At 37.1% G+C, this 20103-nt stretch overlaps 1 long non-coding RNA gene across 1 annotated transcript in view; it reads right to left on the bottom strand.

Moving 5' to 3' along the window:
- Positions 1 to 20103, bottom strand: part of LOC132593528 (uncharacterized) — a 320558-nt gene that overhangs the window by 282057 nt on the left and 18398 nt on the right. Inside the window, exon 2 of the long non-coding RNA XR_009559140.1 lies at positions 6624 to 6680. This is a non-coding gene — a long non-coding RNA (uncharacterized lncRNA). The remainder of the gene's footprint in view (positions 1 to 6623; positions 6681 to 20103) is intronic.

The raw sequence follows: 20103 nt of genomic DNA, 5'->3' as shown, positions 1-20103 counted from the left end.
TTCTCAAATATTTTCTCCCATTCTGTGGCCTGTCTTTTAATTTTGTTTGTGGTTTCCTTTGCTGTGCAAAAGCTTTTGAGTTTAATTAGGTCCCATTTGTTTATTTTTGTTTGTTTTTTTTCCATTACTCTGGGAGACGGATCAAAAAAGATACTGCTGCAATTTATGTCAAAGAGTGTTCTGCCTATGTTTTCCTCTAAGAGTTTTATAGTATCCAGTCTTACATTTAGGTCTTTAATTCATTTTGAGTTTATTTTTGTGTATGGTATTAAAGAATGTTCTAGTTTCATTTTTGGAAATCCACCAGGTGACAAGTTACAAATGGCTAAGACCTCTTATACTGGGGTATATGTGACTGGAATGCAAAACATTCCTGAAAAATTGAAGCAGATTTTAAAACCTTCATGATCGACCTTACCCATGCCTAAATGACATCCTCGCATAAGCATTTCGGTAGCTGGGGATGGGACATTTGAATGAGTTTGCTCTGCCCAATGCAGAAAGTCAAAGGGAGCCCTTGAAGTGAATGTATGATATTCAAACACACAAGCACTCCAGAAGCCCATGTATATGCAACAAAACTGAGAGCTACTCTTTTTTTGATAAAATAGGCTACATTATCCAAGAAGCAGAGCCGCAAATGACTTCTTGAAGGAGCAGGAAAATAGAATGTGCTCAAAAAGTACAGCAATTTATGGGGCTTCCCTGGTGTGGTGCAGTGGTTGAGAATCTGCCTGCTAATGCAGGGGACACGGGTTCGAGCCCTGGTCTGGAAAGATCCCACATGCCGTGGAGCATCTAGGCCCGTGAGCCACAACTACTGAGCCTGCGCATCTGAAGCCTGTGCTCCACAACAAGAGAGGCCGCGACAGTGAGAGGCCCACGCACCACGATGAACAGTGGCCCCTGCTTGCCATAACTAGAGAAAGCCCTCGCACAGAAACAAAGACCCAACACAGCCCTCGCACAGAAACGAAGACCCAACACAGCCCAAAATAAATAAATAAATATAATAATGTCTAATATATCAATTTTAAAAAAAGTACAGCAATTTAATCCACTCCAACAGATAAAATATCATCTTAAAAAAAAAACAATAAAAACTGACTTATCTTTCCTTCTATCCTACTAGGTATGTTTGAGATGATCCAATTTTTTGTGGAACAATAATTGAGAGGAAACATAAAGATGAGTCTGGAGAGGAACTCTATTGATTACCTTGACAAGCAAAAAAAAGACAGAAATAAAGTATCAATAATAACATGCAACATTATAGACTGTTTTACATCTGTTTTGCATAATGTTTCTTCAGTCCTTTCTTCCCTGTTCACGAGGATTTTTACTTTTTTGTCTTTCAAAAGAAATTCTAGAGAAGAAAGGGCAGGTGTGGAGAAGAAAAAATAATAAACCCTATATTCTATATTGTTTCTTGGCTCTATTAATAAGTATCATTTTCTGAGGTAAAAGGGGCATTTATTATGATGATGCGTTTGTGGCTACATTGCTTGAGAAAATAAAATAAATTAACAGAAGGATGACAGAGAGAGGGAGAAGCTGACATCTGAATTTTTGATGCAGGCTTTGCATTCTCATTATTACACTGTCTTTTTGTATTACTTTTGATTTATAATGTAATTGGAGAACTATAGAAATGTTAATGGCAGCACTACAGTTTTTAGGGTGACAAAATTGTTTACTAATTATTGTCTTTAAATTTGGTTAATTATTGAAGCATTAATTCTCTGCGTTCATTTCAGATGGGACCACCACTGGGGGAGGTCAGGGAGAAATGTATTGTCTAGTTAGTAAGGCAACCTTCATAATTCTGTAGTATCTCCCCCTTGGTTGACCTTTTAAAGGAAGGGACAGATTGTAAATTAAAATTCTCTGCACTAGGGCTCAGTAGCAAACCTTAAGGTGAGCCATTGAATTTTGTTTTGTTTTTAGATGAGAAACTGTTGTTCATGTTTACACTGTTTTTTTCAGTGTGTGCTGCTCGTTATCTTAAGGGAGAGACTAGATTGCAATGATTATTAGTGAGGCTGGTGATGAGGCTGCTGAACCATTTGGAGTGGCTTTCCTTTTGTGATACATAATTATAGGGGTTTATTTACAGTCTTTGTTTTTTGCTTTTTAACGATTCACATTTTTATTCTTTGTTCTCTACCCCGTGCAGGGTACAATTTCTCCATTTTTTCCATTTTTAGTATGAATTATTATTTGGAGTGCTACGTTATTCCCTGGAATGCTAGAATTAAAGAAAATTCTTCAAAACTAAATAAATAAAGACCTAACCTCACTACAGTAATGTTCTCAAAATCTGCATAAGGCATACCAAAAAAGGAAGGCATGGAGCCATTATTCAACTAACACGTTTCCCACTTGTATGGCAATCCTGGGGCACATTATGTTGTAAAACATCTTATTCCCTTTCTAACTTCTTAAATTGCTCCAGATGCTCTTTAACCATAAAGAAATGTAATGATAATTTTTTTTTAAGCTACATCATCTGTTTCCATATCTGACTTCCCTGAGATGTGCCAGTTAGTTTGGGAAGTTCGAATCAGAAGCAAGTTTATGTAAATGGTTCATTTGCACATATTTTGGGATGAAAGACCATAGTGAATATCACAGTGGCAGAGAATTACTAACATTACTAACCACCTCCCTTTAGCAGAACTATTTAACTGCTCGGTGACATAATTTTCTCATATACAAAATGGCAATGATAATAATGGCAATGATAATAATGCCTACCTGATGGGTTTTTGTAAGGATTAAATTCATTCATACATGTAAAATATTTAGAATCCAATACTGGGCACATAATAAGTGTTTAATGAATGTAAACTACTATTTCCTAAAGTTGGTTAATCATCCCATGGTGAACGTAAGATGGTCTGGGGTGATTCATAGAGAAATTTTTATTCTGAAGTTTAATGTGTGTCAATTAGAATACCCTTGGCTATGAATAGTAGAGATTATTTGTGAATAATTTTCAACCAATACAAATTGTTAAAGAAAAATTGCCTTAAAACAGGGGTTGGCAAGCTATAGCCCACCAGTCAAATCTGAACCTTTGCATGACTTTGCATGGAATGGTTTTTACAGATAAATATTTGCAAACCACTTGGTGATAGAGAGCGCACGCACACACACATACATACACACACACACACACACACACACACAAATCCATTCTTCTCCTTCGTAAATCTCTACTATAAAAAATTATACTCTATTATTTTTATATTTTGAATTTCATCAATAAGTAATTGGTAGAAATTTGTTTTGTCTCTTGTTATATACATACTTATATAATATCCCTGATCACTGCCTTTGGTCTATAAAGTCTAAAATATTTACTATCTAGACGTTTACTATTCTCTTATACAGTAAGAGATCCAGAACTAGAGCAACTCTCAGCTGGTTAAGAGAGCGGTTATATGATTCATCAACATCAAGATTCTTTCCATGTGTCCACTCTGCCACTTAACATGTGAGCCTTACCTGCAGGCTGGCTTCTTTGATGGTCACAAGATGAGTTTATGCAGCTCCAGAGTTGCAGAAATATCCTCTTCAGATGTCTTCTTCAGAATAAGAAAATCTTTCCCCAAAATCCCCTTGCAGACCTCTATTACCTCTCATTGGCCAGAACTGGGACATATGACTGCCCCTGAACCCATCACAGAAGAGCAGAATGAAAAGTGATAACTAGACTAATTAGGTTCTATCTTCCTGAACTGAGAATGTGGCATGTTATTGCATGAAAGAAAGGTGGATGGATAACCCAACACATTGGGGTTCTGTTAGAAAAAGGGAATGGGGAAAATGGACATAGGATAAGCAATCTTTAGCATGTTTATTTCTTCAAATATGTATTAAGGAAAACTGAAATCAATACATTGAACCATGCTTTTATAGCTCTTATTACCTAGGATAAGAGTAAACTTTTAAGTCTATTTAAATAAAAAATATTAAACACGAGTATAATCCTCAACAAAATATTAGCAAACCAAATTAAACAATACATTAAAAGGATCATACACTACAATCAAGTGGGATTTATTCCAGGGATACAAGGATAGCTCAATATCTGTAAATCAATCAATGTGATACACAAAACTAACAAAACAAAGGATAAAAATCACACGATCATCTCAATAGATGCAGAAAAAGCATTTAACAAAATTCAACATCCATTCATGATAAAAACTCTTAACAAAGTTAGTATAGAGGTAATATACCTCTACATAATAAAGTCCATTTATGACAAACCCACAGCTAACATCATACTCAACAGTGAAAAGTTGAAAGCTTATTCCCCTAAGATCAAGAACAAGACAAGGATGGCTGCTCTCACCACTTTTATTCAACATAGTATTGGAAGTCCTAACCATAGCAATCAGAGAAGAAAAAGAAATAAAAGGCATCCAAATTGGAAGGGAAGAAGTAAAACTGTCATTACTTGCAGATGACATGACACCATATAAAGAAAACTCTAAAGACTCCACCAAAAAACTATTAGAACTAATAAATGAATTCAGTAAAGTTGCAAGATACAAAATTAATATATATAACTACATTGCATTTCTATACCCTAACAATGAAGTATCAGAAAGAGAAATCAAGAAAACAATCCCTTTTACCATTGAATCAAAAAGAATACCTAGGAATATATTTAACCAAGGAGGTGAAAGTACTTTCCCACCACTCATATTCCAACCTTAATCTGTGATTGTGATAAAAATAGATAATGGCTAGAAAAAATAAAAATTTTAAAATAAACAAGAGTATAGAAAGGAAAAGGTCATGGCAAAAATTAAGAATGTGGTATATGAGAGGTTAAACCACAAAATGACTAAGATTTAGGCAATTCTGCCTGTTGGCTATTGTTTTTGCTATGTTCTTTGCTTAGGAACTCCTATTGATTTTTCCAAAGCCAAATTAAATGTTATCTGCTCACTGGCGCCTTCCCTGATATCCTCCTATTCTTTTTATGCTCATGTAAGATTGGTTTCTCCCAGAGCACTTTCTTTTTCTTATATATCTTATAACAAGGGCCACATTGGATTATCTGTGTCCATTCCTGATTGGAAGCACCCTATTTATCATTCAGCCATTTGTCAAACACTTGTTGAACACCATTTACATGGCTCACAGAGAATATTTTTACGTTCATTTCTAGCCCTGGCAACTAAGGCATGACATATACGAGGTTCTTCTAATATATTTGTTGTACAAATTAAAGAACAATTGATCAAATAATTTCATGAATTAACAGTATCTATGCAAGTTTAGCAAAGGGGGAAAACATTTTGAACACCTACCACCTTAGCAATTTCTTATTTAATTCAGAACAAAACCAATAAATCTCATTAAATCTCTGAAGTTTGTCTCACTTTCAGAAGTAGGCTCAGATGAAGATGTTTCTGGAGTAGAACTGAATTAACACATGGATAATTGGAGATAAGGTCTTTTTGCCCCCAACCATTAGCTCTTTATTACTTTACTTTAAAAGTATCAGTTATTTCCCTCTTGTAAGAGAACCCAAGGAAAACTAAAAATGGATTCTTCTTACCATTTAAAAATAATTTTATTTCTAATTTACTTGAATAACTTTTTTGAAATTAAAATTTGATCACTTTACTACCTTACTTGGAACATTTCAATGACACTGCTTTCAGGACAAAGGCAGAATCCTTCAGTATGGCTTTCACAGACACAGTCATTTCACACAAGCTTGCTTTCTTTCCATGCTCTGCCCTCTCCTCCTTTCTCTCTCTACTACAGCCACACTGATTTGCTTGCTACATTTCAAAAGTGAAGCTGCTCCCACCTCAGGACCTTTACTCATGCTTTCCCTCTGCTCCGAACACTCTCCAAGTCCTATTTATCCTTAAAGTCTCAGGTTAAATATTACTTCCCTAGGGTAGATTTTCTTTCCAAGCTAGACTAGGCTTCCATTTCAACATGTTCTCATGGCTCCTGTATTTTTTCCTTCAAAATTATTACCCAACTTTTCATGAAATATACCCCTTGTGTAATTACACGTTTGATTTCTGTTTTCCCCATGAGAAGGTAAGGTCCATAAGGAGGAGGAACTGTGCACTGTGAACTGCCATATCTGCAGTGTTTAGAACAGGGTCTAGGATATAGTAGGTCCTCAATAAAGATTGTTTGAATAAACGAATAAATGAGCCTGCCCACAAAGCAGTAATATCACTGCCTGGGCCAATCAATATTCTTCCAGGACCACACAAATTCCAAAGTCATCTTCTCTTGACAACAAATACTCATTTCAGCATTCACTCAACAAATATTTATTGAGTATCTGCTGTGAATCAGAATTCTTATAGTCAGTGAGATAGAGCCCTGAACTAAATAACCAACACCCTGACCTCATGGAGTTTATATTCTAGTGGGGAGACCCAAAATGAACAAATAGGCAAATAAATGCATGACAAAGTATCAGGTAACCACACAAACTATGAAGAAAGCAACAGCATTTTCTTTGAAAATACGTTTTTGCAGTGGTGGTGTCCTTTTCCAAAAACTGACTTTCTTTGCTATAAAAAAATAACAGCCACCATCAACTTAGCACGTATCTGAGCTTAGCTTACCTTGGAATGACTCTTCACACCAGCCAGTAAGAATCTGTTTATGTGAAGATCTCTTTCCTGAGTGGGAAACAGACAAATAATATATTTCAGGGTTAATTTAACTTTTTAAATTACAAATTCATCTAAAGCACCATCCACCACCAGGTGATAACTCATGGTGCTGCCAGGCTTTAAGTACTGTAGCGACAGGCTGTGTTCAACTCCTTAGGCACACTTCTTAAAAGATGGCTACCCTGGGGTTTATATCAAGCTTACATAATCATATATTGAAGCTTGGCTTATTTATTTCCATGTTTCTGAAGTCCCATTAATCATTTTTCTAAGATGGCCGATGTGTTACATAATTAATAAAACATAGGAGCTTAGGAAAAAAGCCCAGAGAGAGCGAGAGATTCAGACAAACACTGAGAAATGGTGTCAATTTGGTACCACTGAAAATCTCAGTCTTCAGAAGATCAACTCTTAACTGGAGGTATATGAAACGATCATTTTTCTTTCTTTTTTTTTCAACCCTCTCCTCCCTTTCTGTTTTGCCGAACTTAGACACTGGTCAGGGCTAATCTTTTACCAAGAAGAAAAGTGCATATGCAGGGAGGGATAGGAGTAGTGAATAAAATCATTAATTCAACTTCTCACCATTTTGCCTCTGGTGACTGCCAGGTAATAGTTTGTCTGTGGTTCTGACCCAATTCTGAAACCCTTCTAATGGTACTCCACTAATTAATCTAATGGTTCATTAATTGCAAACATCTGAAATCATTAGAACCTGATTGAGCACAGAAGCATCAAACCTTCCAAAGGTTTAAGTGCTTAAGCAGCAAATGGGCTCATTGCAAAAGAATGTCGATGTTTATAGTAGATGTAACCCAAACTCGGGTGTTCATTGACACATTGTTCCATTTGTATACAACCACCCTGGCATCTATCTGTTCAAGAGAGCATGATTTATCCAGTGCTATATCCTGGAACTGACAGGCCAAAGATTAGAGCTTAACCCAGATGAAAGCCGAGGCTGTGTGTATTCCTAAAACAAATATTTAGTATCTGACAAGCTCTGGTTAATATTAATTCGTGATAGAAGGCAGTCAATTTAAGCTTAGTTCATGCCAAAATCTATTTGGGTTTTGTAAGTCATTTTTTCAGGATTATAGTGTAGAGAACCCAACAAAAAGGAAACTTTCTTAAAATTAGAAATCTGCAGACCTGGACAGAGCTTTCAGAAAACATCCACCCTAGAGTTATAAATGGGCAGCCCAAAAGCATGAAATCCTCCTGTAAATGTGTTTTCCTTGACCAGCACAGGGTTTTTAAATAATCATTTTTAATTATTTGCCAAGTCTGAATTTCTGACTTTTCTTGCAGATCTAGCAATACTGGGTCCAGGTTCTCACAAGGCAACAGTCAGCTGGAGCTGAGAGGAGGCTGTCCCTGCGTGGGACACACACACTTGCCGTTTAGCCAGAGCCCCACCTCTCCTTGCTATTTATACTTTTCCACGCACACCTGCCCATTGCTTACCTAACAGGAGGGGAAACTGATGTCTAGAAAGGGAGAACTATCCAAGGACATGCATTCAGTTAACATTAGAGCTGGGAAAAGAAATCACATCTCCTGATTCTACTTTATTGTTTATTTAGTTAGCATCACTCAGTGCCATTCCATACTGATATGCACATGGTTTTTTGGGTTTTTTTTAAACATCTTTATTACAGTATAATTGCTTTACAATGGTATGTCAGTTTCTGCTTTATAACAAAGTGAATCAGCTATACGTATACATATATCCACACATCTCCTCCCTCTTGCATCTCCCTCCCACCCTCCCTATTCCCACCCCTGTAGGTGGTCACAAAGCACCGAACTGATCTCCCTGTGCTATGCGGCTGCTTCCCACTAGCTATCTATTTTACGTTTGGTAGTGTATATATGTCCATGCCACTCTCTCACTTTGTACCAGCTTACCCTTCCCCCTCCCCATATCCTCAAGTCCATTCTCTAGTAGGTCTGTGTCTTTATTCCCGTCTTACCCCTAGGTTCTTCATAACATGCTTTTTTTTTCTTGGATTCCATATATATGTGTTAGCATACGGTATTTGTCTTTCTCTTTCTGACTTACTTCACTCTGTATGACAGACTCTAAATCCATCCACCTCACTACAAATAACTCAATTTCATTTCTTTTTATGGCTGAGTAATATTCCATTGTATATATGTGCCACATCTTCTTTATCCATTCATCCGATGATGGACACTTAGGTTGCTTCCATGTCCTGGCTACTGTAAATAGAGCTGCAATGAACATTTTGGTACCTGACTCTTTTTGAATTATCGTTTTCTCAGGGTATATGCCCAGTAGTGGGATTGCTGGGTCATATGGTAGTTCTATTTGTAGTTTTTTAAGGAACCTCCATACTGTTCTCCACAGTGGCTGTACCAATTCACATTCCCACCAGCAGTGCAAGAGGGTTTCCTTTTCTCCACACCCTCTTCAGCATTTATTGTTTCTAGATTTTTTGATGATGGCCATTCTGACCAGTGTGAGATGATATCTCATTGTAGTTTTGATTTGCATTTCTCTAATGATTAATGATGTTGAGCATCCTTTCATGTGTTTGTTGGCAATCTGTATATCTTCTTTGGAGAAATGTCTATTTAGGTCTTCTGCCCATTTTTGGATTGGGCTGTTTGTTTTTTTCTTATTGAGCTGCATGAGCTGCTTGTAAATTTTGGAGATTAATCCTTTGTCAGTTGCTTCATTTGCAAATATTTTCTCCCATTCTGAGGGTTGTCTTTTGGTCTTGTTTATGGTTTCCTTTGCTGTGCAAAAGCTTTGAAGTTTCATTAGGTCCCATTTGTTTATTTCTGTTTTTATTTCCATTTCTCTAGGAGGTGGGTCAAAAAGGATCTTGCTGTGATTTATGTCATAGAGTGTTCTGCCTATGTTTTCCTCTAGGAGTTTGATAGTTTCTGGCCTTACATTTAGGTCTTTAATCCATTTTGAGCTTACTTTTGTGTATGGTATTAGGGAGTGTTCTAACCTCATACTTTTACATGTACCTGTCCAGTTTTCCCAGCACCACTTATTGAAGAGGCTGTCTTTTCTCCACTGTACATTCCTGCCTCCTTTATCAAAGATAAGGTGACCATAGGTGCGTGGGTTTATCTCTGGGCTTTCTATCCTGTTGCATTGATCTATCTTTTTGTTTTAGTGCCAGTACCATACTGTCTTGATTACTGTAGCTTTGTATTATAGTCTGAAGTCAGGGAGTCTGATTCCTCCAGCTCCGTTTTTCATTCTCAAGATTGCTTTGGTTATTCGGGGTCTTTTGTGTTTCCATACAAATTGTGAATTTTTTTGTTCTAGTTCTGTGAAAAATGCCAGTGGTAGTTTGATAGGGATTGCACTGAATCTGTAAATTGCTTTGGGTAGTAGAGTCATTTTCACAATGTTGATTCTTCCAATCCAAGAACGTGGTATATCTCTCCATCTATTTGTATCATCTTTAATTTCTTTCATCAGTGTCTTACAATTTTCTGCATACAGGTCTTTGCACACAGTTTTTCTAAGAGAAATTTTCATCAGGTGTTTAGGCAGTTTTCAAAGGCCATAGAGCCATGCCTGGGTCATTAGCATTATTATCAGTCACTCTTCATTATATCACAAGTATGTTGTCACTTCTGGAGATCTGAATGTGTTGTTTTGCAAAACTGCAAAAATCCATTAAGACCTTCCTACCTAGGGGCACCTCTAACTTGGGAGGGCAGTGACTTTCTACATTAGGATATTGACACCCTTACCTAACCTTGTGCCAGTTCTGAAATAGTAAGTACAGCTACCATTTATTAGACACTTGCTGCGTTCCAAACTGTCTGTACACTTTTCTCCTTAATATTCAGCGCAATCTTCAAAGAAAAGTCTACTGTTCTCACTTTACAGATGAAGAATTTTAAGTTCAGGACTGAACAGCTAGATCAGGATTACACAGCTTGTGAATGACAGAGCTAGAATTTGAACCCAAGTATATTGGGTTCAAATCCCTTGCCTTGCTAGCACATCCCACACTGGCCGCAGCTGAGTTTTGGGTTTTTTTCCCCCCTATTGACATACACAAAAACAATGCTCCTGTGTCTTATGTGGCTCAAAGTAAGGAGGCAAAAAAATCCAGAAGAGACACGCAGTTGAGAACGGGTTAAATTTTCTGTTAGCATTGGTTTAAAAAATGAATTCTTTGCATTTTTAAAATGTGTGTTGGAAGCATATTTCTCGGCGTGCAACAAAAACATTTAGGCTCCCCTGTCATTTAGGTGAATTTTGTTTGCATGCTCTCTTCATGGAATACCGATGTTAATTTTTGGTTAAGTTTAGTCTTATGAAGTATAAAGCAATTTGATAGAATAAGTAACCTTTCATTAAAGTTCAATACCGTACTTAAGGAAAATGGGACCGTGTGCATTAATTGATAGTTGACAGCTATTATTTCCATGAAAACCTTTTATAGTAAAATTTCTATTTGATGGATTGGAATTTATAAAATTTGCATTTCACTGAGCTGGATTCAACTGGAAGTACTGGTGATTATTTCTTCTTTAAACAATATTCCATCTTTACATTTTTATTTAACTTTTATTAATGGATGGAATCTTAAGTTAAAGAGTACAACACAGATTTTATTTAATAACTCAGGTTTATTAGTCCATGAACAAGAGTGTTTGCCCTGTATTTGACTTTGATAAAACATGACTATTTATGAGTATTTTTATCCATAGAGACTTACTTAGTATAGTTTGGGGCAAATTGCTTAATAAAGAATTTTATTTTATTTTACTTTATTTTCATTTTTTAACTCACAATAAATTACATAAATAGCACTGGGAATTTTTCTTCCAGTCAGCAATTTAGAAGTAATATCATCTCAGATTTGGTGTATTTGACTCAAATTACAAAAAACATGGAATGGAATTCTAATTCATATTCTGTCACACTCTACCCCTATACAAATATGAGGATGCTTGAGTGACCACTGAGATTCAGCCTGGCATCGTTATCTGAGATTTTAACAAGTGAGACGACATTAACATAGAAGCTATTTTTTTCCCATTAATTCTGAACAAAGTATTAGCAAGGTCTCCCATGGTTTTCTATAAAGCACTCATGTTGAAGCTACTATTGCTATATAAGAGATGGTAAGGTTGAGGCCAAGAACAGTGAAGTTACTTGAAAATAAACTAATTCAAGAATATACCAAGAGGGCTTCCCTGGTGGTGCAGTGGTTAAGAATCCGCCTGCCAATGCAAGGGACACGGGTTCAAGCCCTGGTCCAGGAAGATCCCACATGCCGTGGAGCAACTAAGCTCGTGAACCACAACTACTGAGCCTGCGCTCTATAGCCTGCATGCCACAACTACTGAGCCCGTGTGCCACAACTACTGAAGCCCGCACACCTAGAGCCTGTGCTGCACAAGAGAAGCCACCGCAACGAGAAGCCCGTGCACCACAATGAAGAGTAGCCCCCCTCACTACAACTACAGAAAGCCCACGCGCAGCAACGAAGACCCAATGCAGCCAAAAATAAATTAATTTAAAAAAAAGAATATACCAATTTCAATATCTAGGATCTGACATCTTTTTTCTAAAACGTAACCACCATATTTAATAAAAAAATTAATTTAAAAAAAAGAATATACCAATTTCAATATCTAGGATCTGACATCTTTTTTCTAAAACGTAACCACCATATTTAATAAAGTCTTCTCCTCATGCTGCTCCCACTACCTGGAATGTCTTTCTGTTCTCCAGGTAGTCCTGGTTCCATGACATCTTTCAGCGTTCAGGAGAAGTGCTCAGACATGATATCCTGGACCACCCTATCTAGCTAATGATCCCTCTTGTTACCTACCACTGCAGAGCATACATCACAGCTGACAGTTATACAGTTATCTCAGTACTTTTTTGTTGTATGTATCTCCCATTAAACTTTTGATCTCCTTGAGGGCAAGGATGTTATCTAATCTGCTCACCCCCCTACATACTCAACATATGGTATGGAATCAGTTCCAAGTGAATTGTTGAATGAGTGGATAGACAGAGACTCTTAAAACTCAGAGCTCAAAATTAATTTCTGCAACCATAAAGTAAATCTCCTGTGAGACCAAGCATTCCTAGTTTATATGATAAGGCACAGTTTCCTTCCATCCTCTAAAAATTGGAAAAGAGAAATCTTAGCCAGATATTTATACAAGCTGCTTATGATATGATACAAATTCGCAAGTTGGGTGCCTCTTCTCAGAAGTCCATTCATTTCCCTGATAGCTACTGATGTGGTATCAGCCATGAATCCAAACCCACAGGACCTAAAGTAGGCTCTTCTTAACCTTTTCAGTAAAGAAACTTCTTGATTCTCCCCCTCAGTGGCACTGCTACTCCAAAAGTAATTCAACAACAATTACTGTGCAACTTACCAAACATAACAAAAGATATAGTAATATCTCAAATGATATCATTATTCTAAAATACAACTTAGTGCTACATGAAGATAACATTAGACAATTTCATAAGAAAATTGTACCACTGTGCAATTCCTCAGAGAACTACTCTGTGTTCAGAGTTAAGGCCCCCACAGCTGAAGGGAAATAAAGTTCCTGCAAGCTATAAATTCCTGTCTTTTCAGACAGTTTCCCTCTTCTTCTGTTCCCTTTGAGTAAAAGAGTTGCTGGGTTCTTCCGGTATCTTTTCTATAGTTAGGATTATTTATATAAAGACATAGCATCTCACCTTATGAACTAGAAACAACAAGAATTTACTAAAATGGATTAAAAACCTAATCAGAGTTCTTACAGATGTAATCTTGCCATCAAGCCAGAGCTAACATAAATGGTTTTTAAGGGCCAGATAGTAAACATTTTAGACTCTGCAGGCCATTCAGTCTCTGTCACAACTACTCAACTCTGCCCTTGTAATACTGAAGCAGCTATAGATAATGCATAAATGGATGAACATGATTATGTTCTAATAAAGCTTTATTTATAAAAAACAGGTGGCAGGCTCACAGAAGTTTATCAACTTCTGAAGCAGGCTAAAGTTTTTGGATAAAGCCTTATTTTCCAGTAAGGAGTTAAAAAGAACTCACATTCGGGAATGCCTGGAATCCCCCCAAATTCTCCTTTCCACTGCTTCTACCCATTGATAGATGCCTGAAATCACACCTGAAAGGTTTCAACTCTTTTCTTGTTAATACATGTTAATAGGTATGCACCTGTGAAAGAAAAAAGTGTACAGTCAAATATGTTTGGGACGCTGGATCAACAAATTTAAGCAGATTTATTTATTGAAGAACTTTCTAGAGCTTTTAATGTGTTGATGTGCCTTGAAAACAGAGGAAGGCAGAGCATAAGCATTTCCTAAACATATTTGACTACAAAATCCTTTTGTGAGAGCATTTGCAGGACTGTTTTCCACCAAACACATCTTGGGAAACGCTATTTTAAGATAAGGATGTCATTTGGAAGGAGTAATAAATAATAATAATCATTTATTGAGTTCTTACACTATGTGATTACGTATACATTATTTAATTTAATCCTTGCAACCACCCCATGAATGATACCCCCTTTATAATGAGGAATATTAAAACAGGTCAGGAAACTTACTTTTGGTTATGTAACTAGTAAGCGGCAGAACCAGGTTTCAAATGTACATGTGTTTGATTTCAAAACTTAAGATCGTAACTTCTATTAAATCTTAGAGTCACTAACATTTTAGTTTGAAATAAGGACTTCCTAGAACCAAAGAATTTTAGACCAAGAGGGACCATTAGAAATATAGTTTAATCCATGTATAGAGAAATAAATTTATTACTTAAAAGAGAAAATCAAAGCCTAGAGAAAAGACAGGACTAGTCCAAGGACACTTAGTCCCCAAACTGCAGGATCAAAACATCAAAGAGTATTGCTTTTATCTCAGTCTAATTCCCTTTCTAAAGAAGGCTTTGCACAGATTTGCTCAATGAAGGAAAGAGAAAAAAGGTTATATCAGTCAGGGTTATTTCATTTGCAAGAGGCAGAAAATCTACTCATACTGACTTAAGCAAAAGAATAATTTTTTGGCTCATGTAACTAAAAAGTAGAGATATACCTGGCTTCAGGTATGGGTAATCCAAGAGGTAAACAATTTCACCCAGACCTTACACTTCCCACTTCCCTGTGCTCTCAGTCAGGTTTCCTTATTCAGGTGGGATTTGTGTGGCAGCAAGATGACTGCCAGCAGCCACAGGGCTGTATTCTCCCATGTTCAAATCCAGCAGGAAAATAAAATTTCTCTTCCTCCAATAATTAGGACAAAAGCCCTGGGTCTAATTCTCATGTGATCAAATTAGGTCATGTGGTCATACTGATCAAAACTGTGGTCAGAGGAATAATTGACACTTAGGGTTCCAATCATAAGGTAACTCTCTGCATTGCCAGACATACCCTTAATTAAGAGGCTAGAATCAGATGCATAGGGAAAAAAAGAGGGGGGGGAATTAAGTTCTTTGAGAATAGTATCAAGGGTAAAATGGGCATATTAATACCTACCTTACAGGGTTGTTATAAGGATTAAAAAAGAAACAAGGGCTTCCCTGGTGGCGCAGTGGTTGAGAGTCCGCCTGCCGATGCAGGGGACACAAGTTCGTGCCCCGGTCTGGGAAGATCCCACATGCCGTGGAGCGGCGGGGCCCGTGAGCCATGGCCGCTGAGCCTGCCCGTCCGGAGCCTGTGCTCCGCAACGGGAGAGGCCGCAGCAGTGAGAGGCCCACGTACCGCAAAAAAAAAAAAAAGAAAAACAAAACGTAAAGTGTCTACCATGACACCTGACAGATGACAAGTGCTCAATCAATATGAATTTTTTTATACCTTAACTGACATCAGAGATTGAATACTAACAGAATTCTCTTGCAATCCAATTCTATTTCCATCAAAACAAAATGCTGTTCATGATGTCTTTAGGGATGAAGGGATCTACAGACAACAGTGTAGTATACAACAAGAAAATCACAACAATGGGTTTGAATTAGCAACCAGGTTATTCTCAGAACTGTTTCATCAAAATAAGAAAGACTTTTTCCCCACAGAATAGTTTTTACCTGATGGTGATGCCTTCTAGAGATGTCAAGGTTATAACAGCTTGTAAGAAGAGCCCAAAAACCAGACACTGAAATAAAACTTCAAACAAGCTTCTGAAAAATACTAACAGAATTACTCAGGAAGTGGAGGAAGAAAGGATGGATCCTGGAGGTATAGGAACCCAGAACTGCCAGTAGCAATTTCATCTGTTTTTCTGCTAGATGTTTAAATAACTCAACTACCTCAATAAGTGACCAAATTAAACCACAATGCCATTTAGTGAATGTAATGTCATTTAGTGAATGTTATGTCTTAGTGATACTTCTAGATGTGACTTAGAGTCTATGCAATTTTCACTCTCATCATCATCACTCCTTACCTAGTGGACGAGAACTCAAAATTCTGGAAGAAATTAAACAATTTTCCTACTTAACAAAAACAGCTCACCAAAACCCACAAAAAACTCTTGAAAGCAGCAAAAGAGAAACATGTTACAAAAAGGACAAAGATGAGACTGACTACTAATTTCCCAGCAGAAATAATGGAAGTCAGAAGATACTGGAATGGTATATCTGAAATGTTAAAAGGGAAAAAAAATCGGTTAACCAAGAATTCTATATCCAGCAAAATCAGCTCCCATTCCTTACATGTGGGCTGTATATAATGACTTACTTCCGAAGAGTACAGTATGGAATGGGGGAAAAGAGTAACTTTTTAATGAAGACAAACACTACCTCAGCCAGGTAATCAAGGTCAATATCAAGTCATAAACCATGTGCACATTACATACTCTTGATAGCATGTGAAAATTGCACTTTATCACTGTCCTCTTTCTCCCAATAACCCATAATTCCAGTCTTATCATGAGGAAAACACATGACAAATTCCAATAAAGGAACATCCTACAAAATGCTTCACCAATACCCCTCAAAATTTTCAAGGCCAATAAAAATTTTAAAAGTCCAAGAAACTAACACAATCAAGAGGAGGAGCCTAGGAGACATGATGACTAAATGTAATGTGATATCTTAGATGGAATCCTGGAACAGAAAAAGAAAAATTGATTAAAAACTAAGAGAGGTGAAAAGAATATGCATTTTGGTTTAAAATAATGTATGAATATTTGCTCATTAAGTGTAATGATTATGCCATTCTAATGTACAATGTTAATAATAGGGGAAACTGGTGTACGGTATATGAGAACTCTCTGTACTATCTTAATTTTTCTGTAAACCTAAAACTGCTCTAAAAAAATAAAGCCTATTTTTTTAAACTCTCTATACATTTAAAAAAACTAAACTCACACAAAAAATTGTCCATAACAAAATTAACTTTGAAATCTCAACATATTAAAATTTGTAGAATGTTGCTAAAGCAGAGATTAGAAGGAAACTTATGGTCATACATGATGACATCAAAAACTTAAAGGTCTAAAATCAATGATCTAAACTTTCACCTTAAGAAGCTAGTAAAAGAAGAGAAAATTAAACTCCAAGAAAGTAAAAGAAATAAAGTATCATAGAAAAATACTTGCAAAATATATATCTTGCAAAACACTTGTATCAAGAATATATAAAAAATATCTCAATAATAAGAAAATAAACAGACCATTAAAAAAAATGTGAAATAGGTTCAAGACAGCAGAGTAGAAGGACGTGTGTTCACTCTCTCTTGTGAGAGCACTGGAATCACAACTAACTGCTGAACAATCATCAACAGGAAGACACTGGAACTCACCAAAAAAGAAACCCCACATCCAAAGACAAAGGAAAAGCCACAATGAGACAGTAGGAGGGGCACAATCACAATAAAACCAAATCCCGCAACTGCTGGGTGGATGACTCTCAAACTGGAGAACACTTACACCACAGAAGCCCATCCACTAGAGTAAAGGTTCTGAGTCCCATGTCAGGCTTCCCAATCTGGGGGTCCAGCAATGGGAGGAGGAATTCCTAGAGAATCAGACTTTGAAGGCTAGCCAGATATGATTGCAGGACTTCAACAGGACTGGAGGAAACTGAGACTCCACTCTTGGAGGTCACACAAAGTAATGTGCACATTGGGATCCAGGGGAAGGAGAAGTGACCCCATAGGAGACTGAACCAGACCTACCTGCTAGTGATGGAGGGTCTCCTGCAGAGGCGGGTGGGGGGGCTGTGGCTCACTACAATAAGGCATCACCTCACACCAGTTAGAATGGGCACCATCAGAAAATCTACAAACAAATGCTGGAGAGGGTGTGGAGAAAAGGGAACCCACTTGCACTGTTGGTGGGAATGTAAATTGATACAGCCACTATGGAGAACAGTATGGAGGTTCCTTAAAAAACTAAAAACAGAATTACCATATGACCCAGCAATCCCACTACTGGGCATATATCCAGAGAAAACGGTAATTCAAAAAGACACATGCATCCCAATGTTCATTGCAGGCCTATTTACAATAGCCAGGTCATGGAAGCAACCTAAACGCCCACTGACAGACGAATGGATAAAGAAGATGTGTTACAAACATACAATGGAATATTACTCAGCCATAAAAAGGGACGAAATTGGGTCAATTGCAGAGATATGGATGGATCTAGAGACTGTCATACACATTGAAGTAAGTCAGAAAGAGAAAAACAAATATCGTATATTAATGCATATATGTGGAATCTAGAAAAGTGGTACAGATGAACTGGTTTGCAGGGCAGAAATAGAGACACAGATGTAGAGAACAAACATATGGACACCAAAGGGGGAAAGTGGCAGGTGGGGTGGTGGTGTGATGAATTGGGAGATTGCGATTGACATATATACACTCATATATATAAAATGGATAACGAATAAGAACCTGCTGTAGAAAAAAATAAATAAAATAAAAATAAAAAATTGAAAAAAAATAATAATCTGCCTGCCAATGCAGAGGATACGGGTTCAAGCCATGTGATCCCACGTGCCGTGGAGCAACTAAGCCCGTGTGCCACAACTACTGAGCCTGTGCTCTAGAGCCCGTGAGCCACAACTCCTGAGCCCACGTGCCACAACTACTGAAGCCCGCGTACCTAGAGCCCGTGCTCCGCAGCAAGAGCAGCCACCTCAGTGAGAAGCCTGCACACTGCAACAAAAACCAACGCAGCCAAAAAATAAATAAATAATTTTTTAATTAAAAAAAAATCTTAGATTATATTATCTCACATGGAAGAACTGTTGTATTTTACATTTTAAAATATTAACTTCTTTATCATGATCTTTTCAATTTGTATAATCCCATCCATCACTCATAGACAGTGAAGGAATAGGATTTGGCCAATGTCCCAGTTTTATCTAACTTGGTTCAGAAGCCAACTATAGCATATTTTGTACAGCTCTGTGGGGGCAGCTTAAAGACCTCACTAGAACACTCTCTGAATTGCAAGACCAAACATCGGGATAGTAGGATCCATTATTTTTATTGTTTGTCTCCGTATGAAGCAGTTTTTTTCTAACTTAGAGTTGATTTAACCATTAGGCACAGTGAGTACAGTGCCTAGGGTCCATGATATATTTAGAGATCCATGGAAATGTTCTAATTTTAATTTCCTTTAAAATAGGAAGGAAAAGTGAATATAGTAGTAATGCATGTATCATAATGAATCTCACCTGGATTTATTTTTTTCCTATGGTCAAAGGAACCCATGAAAGCAAAGTGTCCATAGCCCAAGAAAGTCATAATGCAGCCTTGAACTTAGATGATCTTTTATTGAGTGGATTCTTGACAAGCTTCAAAATATTACTGTGGTTCTCAGAGAAAAAGCCTACACTAGTTAACAAGTCCCAGTTCCACAAGTTAGGAGTTTTGTCAATTGGAAAAACCACTTAACCTCCTCTACTCTCAGTTTCTTTCTCTATAAACAGGAGTAATATTAATGATGGCTATGACTAGGGAGAACAGTATGGAGATTCCTTAAAAAACTAAAAATAGAGCTACCATATGATCCAGCAACCCCACTCCTGGGCACATATCTGGAGAAAACCATAATTAAAAAGGATACATGCACCCCCATGTTCACTGAAGCACTATTTACAATAGCCAGGATATGGAAGCAACCTAGATGTCCATACATGGAGGAATGGATAAAGAATAATGGTACATATATACAATGGAATATTACTCAGCCATAAGAAAGAATGAAATAATGCCATTTGCAGTGACATGGATAGACTTAGAGTTTGTGATACCGAGTGAAGTAAGTCAGACAAAGAAAGACAAATATCATATGATATTGCTTATATGTGGAATCTAAAAAAATGGTACACATGACCCTATTTACAAAAAGGAAAACTGAGTCACAGATGTAGAAAAGAAACTTATGGTTACCAAGGGGGAAGGGGGGGAGGATTAAATTGGGAGATTGGGA

Source organism: Globicephala melas, chromosome 15, assembly GCF_963455315.2.
Source record: "Globicephala melas chromosome 15, mGloMel1.2, whole genome shotgun sequence".
In the NCBI taxonomy this organism is placed as follows: domain Eukaryota; kingdom Metazoa; phylum Chordata; class Mammalia; order Artiodactyla; family Delphinidae; genus Globicephala; species Globicephala melas.
Note: the sequence above shows the minus strand (reverse complement) of the source record. Positions and strands in the feature narration are given on the sequence as shown.